General features: G+C 36.7%; 1 long non-coding RNA gene across 1 annotated transcript; it reads right to left on the bottom strand.

The window, feature by feature from the left end:
* Nucleotides 1-353: 353 nt before the first annotated feature.
* LOC129766423 (uncharacterized) lies at nucleotides 354-1225 on the bottom strand. Its single transcript, XR_008741461.1, has 3 exons — nucleotides 993-1225; nucleotides 697-936; nucleotides 354-643 (listed from the first exon to the last, which is right to left on the bottom strand). It is a non-coding gene; the product is annotated as an uncharacterized LOC129766423 (long non-coding RNA).
* Nucleotides 1226-7980: the final 6755 nt, after the last annotated feature.

The following is a 7980-nucleotide window of genomic DNA, read 5'->3' as shown; positions in this document are numbered from 1 at the left end:
CTACATGGCAAAACTGGAGCAAAATCTGCATGAAAGGCCGTGGTTATCGAAAGAGAAAGACGGTGAAGAGAATCGATCAAAGAAGATAGGCCCTTTGACATGTTGATCTAGAAATACAACCCATATTCCGTTTTGCCTGCCAAGATTGGGTCGATGAAATGTCAACAATCGACCTCAAATGCTGCCACCTTGCAATCGATTTATCGACCTTCAACATGCATTCATCGAACAACTTGACGCCACTTTCTTGCCAACATGTGCAAGGCGTCGACCTGCTTGCAGAGCTGCTTTCAGCACTGCTCGCCTCTTGTTTGTATTGGTTTGTTATTGAAATGAAATAAGAAAAAAATACATAATTATTTTTCATCATTTTATTACAGATAAAAATAAGCCATTCTGCTCAGCTATTTAGTTTTGCAACTCATTTGCAAATATGTATATATATTTTAGGTGGAGATGGTTTGCTTATGGCAAATCTCAAAATCTGAGCGAGGGCAAGACTCCAATAGCTTTTCATATTCCCGTTCCTCCCGGCGATCCCATTCTTCAATGGCTTGGGGGTCACCAGCATTAGAATCCTGCACTGGAGGATACTCGTCGCGTTTTTTCTTCGTTTTAGTATTGGTGTCGATGTCTCCAGGGTCTGAAAAGACAAATTCATTACGGCATTATTCTCATAAAAAAAATGGAACTTACATAATTGCTGATAACGATTAACAGTCTTGGATCTCATCCTCTCATCCTCATAAAGTTTTTCGAAACACCATCGATGGTCAGGTCCTGTTGTTGCTGTTCTTCGGCACGGTCACCAGGGCTTGAATGATACTGCTGCGGAAATTGTTGATGCTGTTGGCTGCTATCACAGTGGCAATCCACACTGTGGTGTTGGCGGAAATAATCTCGCTCACAGGAACCAAAATAGCCTTGTGTTTATAGCTGAAACAAAATAAAATAATTAGTAAATGAAAAATAGAAATAGAATCCCAACTCACCAGTTGTATGATTCGATTGTTTTGTTATGAGATGACAGTTTGGCGGAGAAAAAAAAACAGTGATGCCGATTTGTTTTGTAAATCATTCCGTATTTTCGATCAACGAAGTTGATCGTTCTATGTTATACTTATGACAGACATACAGCTGTACTTGCGTTGTACCAGGGGATAGTAACTTCAAGCAAAAAAGTGGGACCGATTCGAGATTGCTTTTATGTAAACAGTGAACTTTTTTTACACTCTAAAAATTGCTCCGACTTGCACTGACAACTGAATGATATTGTCAATTTGTGCGAGGTGCCTCAAAACAGCTGGGAATAAATATTGTTTATATACAGTAAGTTACATTTAATGCGACGTTTATATTATTGGACAGACCTGTAATGTGACACGTATAATTGGACATTTTTGTAAACAACGAGTTCGGGGCCCAAATTATGGCGCCACATTAAAGTTGCCACCAGACGTAGACACTGTACCACTCACATCGCCAATGTTCAATTACAGACCAAAATCTCCAAAGCGACACTGATTGGTGCCTCGGCATGTTGTATTAAATTTAAATTACTGTATTATATTGTTATTTATGTTCGCATCATAGGCAACGCACACAATTATTTTCCACTTGCAACAGTTCTCACGATGATTGGATGGATGAATATACGACTTATACATGCATCTAGTACGACTATTGTCATGCGTATATATAATTTACTACAGACAATCAAAAAACGAATGGCGGAAAACGTTCTTGATAATTATAATAATTGTTATAGATTTTTGTAAATACATGTATATTTGGAATATTATTTAAAAATTATTTTTAAGTCCGAATATTTCCGGTTTCAAGAAAAGTGAAAGTTAAAGTTGCTTTTTTTATTTTTAACTTTTAAGAACGAAAGATTATCTGTTTGCCGGTCTTTTGCGTTCTGATAAACATAGTGACAAAAATAAATTAGTTCCACTTCGTCATTCAATTGCACTTAACTCAAAACTGTAAACATGAGATTATGAACTTGACAAACCAAGTTGCCAAGTATGCCAACCCAGCAAACATTAAATCGTATATAGAGCATCGAATATCTGATATTTTGGGTGGTATATGATGCGCCCAAAGAGCATGTACAGTAAGTTACATCTAATCCTCGACATTCCGAGGCACTACTCAGTGTCGCATTAGAGGTGATTGGCCTGTAATCGGATATTCACGATGATAGTGGTACAATGTCGACATCTGGTGGCAACTTTCAATCTGGGGCCATACTTTGGGTACCAAACTCGATGTTTACAAAATATCCAATTAGAGATGAAAATGTCCAATTATTTGTGTCCCACTACTGTACATGCAAGGTTATTAGGCAATACCTAATAACATAATAAGTCTGTTGTCATACGAATATACGATTCATCACTGCCATAAAAAAATGGCGGAAAATATTAAAGTAAAATGTTCGGCCTGGGGAATCACCATTTTTGTATGTATATAGAACCTTTATAAACATTTATGTTTGTACAAAAAGGAATTAATCAATTGACTTTAAGGATATAAATGTTTGATATGAGTGGTGTCGACGGTTGTAAAAATGCTCCGATGGGATTTGAACTCCGGTTGTTTGGATTATCAAGCCGCAGCTATCTCGTATGGCTATCTGAAATATGATTTTAGGGCAATTAACATTTACATATGATATGAAAGAGTTGCAATCGGATACGTCATTACTGTTTGTTTATTGTGCTTTAGTGGAAATATCGCAAAATAGAAATGGTTAAATAAAGTTCAGTACTACATGTTTTGAGTAATCAAATAACATGAAGTAAAAAATTTCATTCATATTTTAACAATTTAAAATTGCCTTCGGGCCTGCCCAGCAAACATTAAATCGTAAAAGATTCGAGGGGTTGTATCCGAGATACGACCGCTTAGAACATAGGACTACGCAATCTTTTTTCATTTGAAATTTGATGGTTTATCATTTCGAATATTATTTGCGAATACTCTTTAGTAAAAAGTTCCGGGGACTTTGAAAAGGTTTAATGGCTTACGTAGTTTTGTAGAATCATTTCGAGAAGCAACGATCATTTTTTGCCTTTGCGAGAACAATACACTAATTGGTCACATGTCGAAATTTGTTTCTTTATATCAATGCACGCATTGCACTGAATATTAACGAGAGGCATCTTCCGTGCATCGCCATCAAAGACGAATGAACTGTCTGAGTTTCAAGTGTCTATAATTCAAAAGAAAAAGAAAAAGTGCATCGTCATTCAAAAAACATCAAACACGCGTCTAACATATGCACACAGTTGCAGTGCTAAAAACGAAACATCGCGAGAATGACCGTTTATGAAAAATCGTTTCTCGACTCTCGGTCAAAACCGTCAACAAAGTTTCTCTAAGTTTCTATGTTTCGCGCAACGAAAACGAGCAACACACAAAAAACCATACATCGATGTTTAGAAGCGACCTATAATCATTTGCACTCTTCTCTTCTTTCGCCTTCTTTGCCATGACTTGGATGGTTGTGTTAATTGCAATGCCAGATGCACTTCAGTGAAATATTCGCTAGCGTTCACAGCTTGAGGGGAAACATTAAACACAAAACGAGCAGAATAAGCGACCTTTGTTGTTTCGGGCACAGAAAGATTCTGAGAGTTTTCGTCAGAGGAGATGCAATACTTATACGCTAGCGACAGCTTACTTATTATGCAATGGTGGAGTTTACTTCGCAAATTTTCTCTTTCCGCTATCCCCATTCGTTGTTTCTGTTCTAGCGGCTGCATAAGATACCCGATATTGACAGCTCTGTTCGGGAAAGCACACAAACGGACAGAACAAATGTATGGGAAAATGGGAATGCTTCCAATTTTCATCAATTTAAACCATATACAGACTATGGGAATGTGATGTATAGCATATCAAACAAAAAATCTAAGAAAATTTCCAATTTGATTGGTATGTAAATCGTTTAAATCCGTTCGTAGAAAAAAATAGTTATTAACGTTAACTTTATTTCATAAAAACGTGACCTGTTTTCTGATTTGGCACCCTTATTGTAAGACGTAGTCCTATGTCAAAAATCTAAAATTGGAGGCGATATACATACATCCAAGACACATTACTTGTATGATGTGTATAACTGGCATATGCATATGAAATTGGAGGTCATATACATGTATATGGGTTATATGATGTAATATAAACGATAATTATACGATTTAAGTTTTTCTAGGATGTATGCATATCTCCTCCACGTTTGCATGTATGGGTTGGCAGGCGCATCATATACATGCAATTTATATTAATCATACTTGCATGTTTGTAAATATAATCTTCAAAATGAAATCATTACACTAAACCTTCGTTTCAAACAACTTATGCAGTAACCAAATCACGCAATAAACATCAATAATTGCTGGGAATCTCTTATCAATATTTGTTCAAATTCAAAAAGGTGCTTAACCCCAGTTTTGTTGACATTTTTTATACATTCAATTAAATCGTACGATAAATCATATATAAACATAAACATTCCCACCTTTCATCCTTCATTAAACACCTCGTAGTAGAAATCTGTCAGTATGCATACACTCTCCTACGAAACATAGTGGAAAAAAATATATTCGTCGATGTAAACAAGCGATGAAAAAGGAGACACTTTTCGACGAGTGATTTGTATGAAGTTCCACTGCCGTGGTTGTACTTCGAAAATTGTATGTCTGTCACCATGTACAGCGCTAGAACCATGCAAGCAACTCGGTACAATCGCTGTACCTGTACCGACCTGTTTTACCGCTGTACATGGCTACAGTTGTACTGTGCGCAGCGCCATAGACGGTTAGTGGTGGGTAGCATGAACAAGCAGAATCAAATCACTTGATAAACGTTCTTTTCATTGACTTTCTCTTAAGTTAATAACTCAGATTGGAAACTTGTTTGTTGTGTTTGATAGTTTAGACACTAAATAAAAACCTTTTTCATTGAAATATGTGGTGGAAATTGGAAAAATATCTGATTGTCAGTTTGACATACGGTACAATGTACAACCAAAGTATGTCTGTCATGGTACGATGGTACCTGTACAACGCTGTACACGTACAACGCAAGTACAGCTGTATGTCTGTCCCTGGTATTAGGTCGATAATTTGTTCGTCGACTGGATTGTGGGAATTTACCTGTATTTTTATCGATTTTTGACGATCAATTTGAAAGCAATATACTGAAGGAAAATATTTATATGTTACCAAATCTTTTTTTTATCCGATTTGTTTTTTTATTTAGGCTCATTAGCATTTTAGCTGTAACAGAGCCGAATTTTAATCGTGTACATATTACATGTTCTATGGTATCTATAAATTGAACAATACACACTAGCCATTTTCAGACGTAAGAGTATTCCTTGTGTTCTTCCATTGTTCAGCAGACCGGACAGTGGAGACAGTTGATATGATCATTATTGTGTTATTTATAGCACAACAGCCCGATGTTTCTTGCAGAGCAGAGCAGTTGTATGGATGAATCGATCTAATTTCGACTGTGGATCGATCTCCATCGCTGATGATTGTTACGTGTACGCAGTTATTCTACAACAACACAAAGATGATCAGTTGAGGGTCGTGAGCTCTGAACTCACGATCGATCACCTAGTGAGCGAACGTGCAACCAATTTGGCTACGAAGACCCTCTTACCAAATCTTTGGTAGTCGAAATACACATTTTTTGTACATTTTACCAAAACCATGTAGAACTGATATCAAATGCATTGTACATCTCTACTAATGTTTCGAACATTTTACATCATAGGATAAGTAACCTTGAGTATTTTAGTCCTGTCAACTGGTTATGTGCAATCGCCATTTCTCTAGTGGAAACGAAGCGATTCAGAGGTAAACATTTTATTTTTGTTTCGATTCATTTTACCTAAATATTTTTCTATTTCAGCTTCTAACCGTAGAAAACAATAACGAAGATTCCACACGGTCGCGGGGCTAATAAGTGAATAGAAGCGAACTGTTTTTGGATAAACTGATCATTAGAAGCCAAAAACGGCAGATGTTGCCGTGCACAAATGACCAAACAACCAGCAGTAGCAGTGTTCTCACCGTTCATTCGAATTTTAATGAACCAACCGTAAAAATAGTTCAGTTGCTCTGAACTTCTCACACTAACGTACCGAGCAACTGCTGTTCTCGCTGAAGATACCACACGAGTAATAAAAGCAAGAATTATTGTGCATATGTGCTGAAGAACTTGTACTCATAACGTTAAAAAGGTGTGAGATTATTTCGAAGAGACTCTAGCAATACTCTTTTATCCTCTGAATGTAAGCTGTAAGATATATATTTGGTCCAGTAGTATATGAGATTCACGGGGCTGTTTGCCGTTGAATCATTCAGATTCATAGCTTGTTACTGGATATGAGTGAAAGTAATTTCTCAAGCGTATTTCATTTGAGCAACCCGTGTGTCGCACTTTTTGTATTAATACCGTCGATATTATTTTAAAGCAGCTTCATATTGCGCTTCATCAAATGTTTTGAATTTAAGATTATTTAAATATAATGTGATGATTGGATGAACGAAGCAATGTTCTCTAAATTATAAGATATTTTCAATCTCACTAAAATTCAAGTAGGATGATCCTTAACACGTTGAGCTTTCTGGTAGGAAAGCGCTGACTGACTGGGACTGATAGTCACAAAATTATAAAATAAAAATATATACGATTTCTTTTCGGATATTTTCCAAATTGTTACTATTTTCTAGTCGAATTGCTGACTATTTTCTATTTGAGCAATAAGTGTCTTTTTGAACTGGGACCGACACTGATATTGTGCAAACGCTCTTGATGCGGGCTGAATGGAAAGCGCAACAGCAAAAAAACAGGAAGTGGGTTATATCTATGGTATAACCGCAAGGGTGACGTAGGACTATCGTTGATTTAGAGATCATTTGTTTGAAGTTGAATCTAAATCCATTCTGAATGAATGAATAAATGAATATTTGGGGGACTTCGATTGAAACATATTTGGTCACAGTGTTACATGGATAGAAAACATTCAAATAAACTCTTTCACATGAATGTATTTTTAAATTCCCAGAGGAACTGGTAGATTATTTTCCAGAAATGATTAGATCTTTCCGGAACTTTCTCGATGGCATCCAAACGGAAAGAATTCCGCGCGTGTATGTGTGTGTAGCGATGTCTTCCCGGGGAACCGTTTGTGGCATCACTCTCCTCCTGATGGATTCCCTTCTGGCCTAGGGTGCATAAACAGGCTCTTGGTGACACCGTTCATCCGCGCTTTCATGATAAACGAAGAGCTTCACCACAACCGCGACAACATGCTCCAATCGCTGTTCAATTAGAACTGAGTGGATTTCCGAGCGGCGCTCGCTTATATACCGATTGGTGATTTCAATAGCCTGTTTTGAAAGCAATTTTAAGACTATTGAAACAAATTTTTGGATTAAAAAGTAACAAGTATAGAACGCGTAGACGTTTTATCTTTCGAATGAAGTGTTTATCATACCATTTCGTCCAGTTGTTTAGGAGCTATTAACGCTCAAAATCTCGGTCTCCGTCGTAACGCTTTCGTTTTCGAAACTTTGATTTTACACCCCGGTATAGAAATGAAAGACGTAGTCCTACGTCAAAATCGTGGCTTAACGTGTTAATGTTATTTCATAACGTTTTATAATATTTCGCTGTACACGGAATGTATTCACGTCAATAAAGCTCGTCTCGTGATAAACTTACCTCAAAACTTTTAGAAATCGAAATCATTGCAATATGATGTGATAGGGACGATATGATGTATTTTCTAACAAACTTGTCTATGTTTTTAATAAAAACGCACATAGAAGTTTCGTTCATTGAGCAGATTTTTTGCATAATATCAGACATTTTGTTTACTTTGGTATGCGAAGTACAACAAAATATGTTGCCTGTTGCGTATTACGTATTGCTGCTTACTAGTTGCTTGTTGTT

Source organism: Toxorhynchites rutilus, chromosome 1, assembly GCF_029784135.1.
Source record: "Toxorhynchites rutilus septentrionalis strain SRP chromosome 1, ASM2978413v1, whole genome shotgun sequence".
NCBI classification, from domain to species: domain Eukaryota; kingdom Metazoa; phylum Arthropoda; class Insecta; order Diptera; family Culicidae; genus Toxorhynchites; species Toxorhynchites rutilus.
Note: the sequence above shows the minus strand (reverse complement) of the source record. Positions and strands in the feature narration are given on the sequence as shown.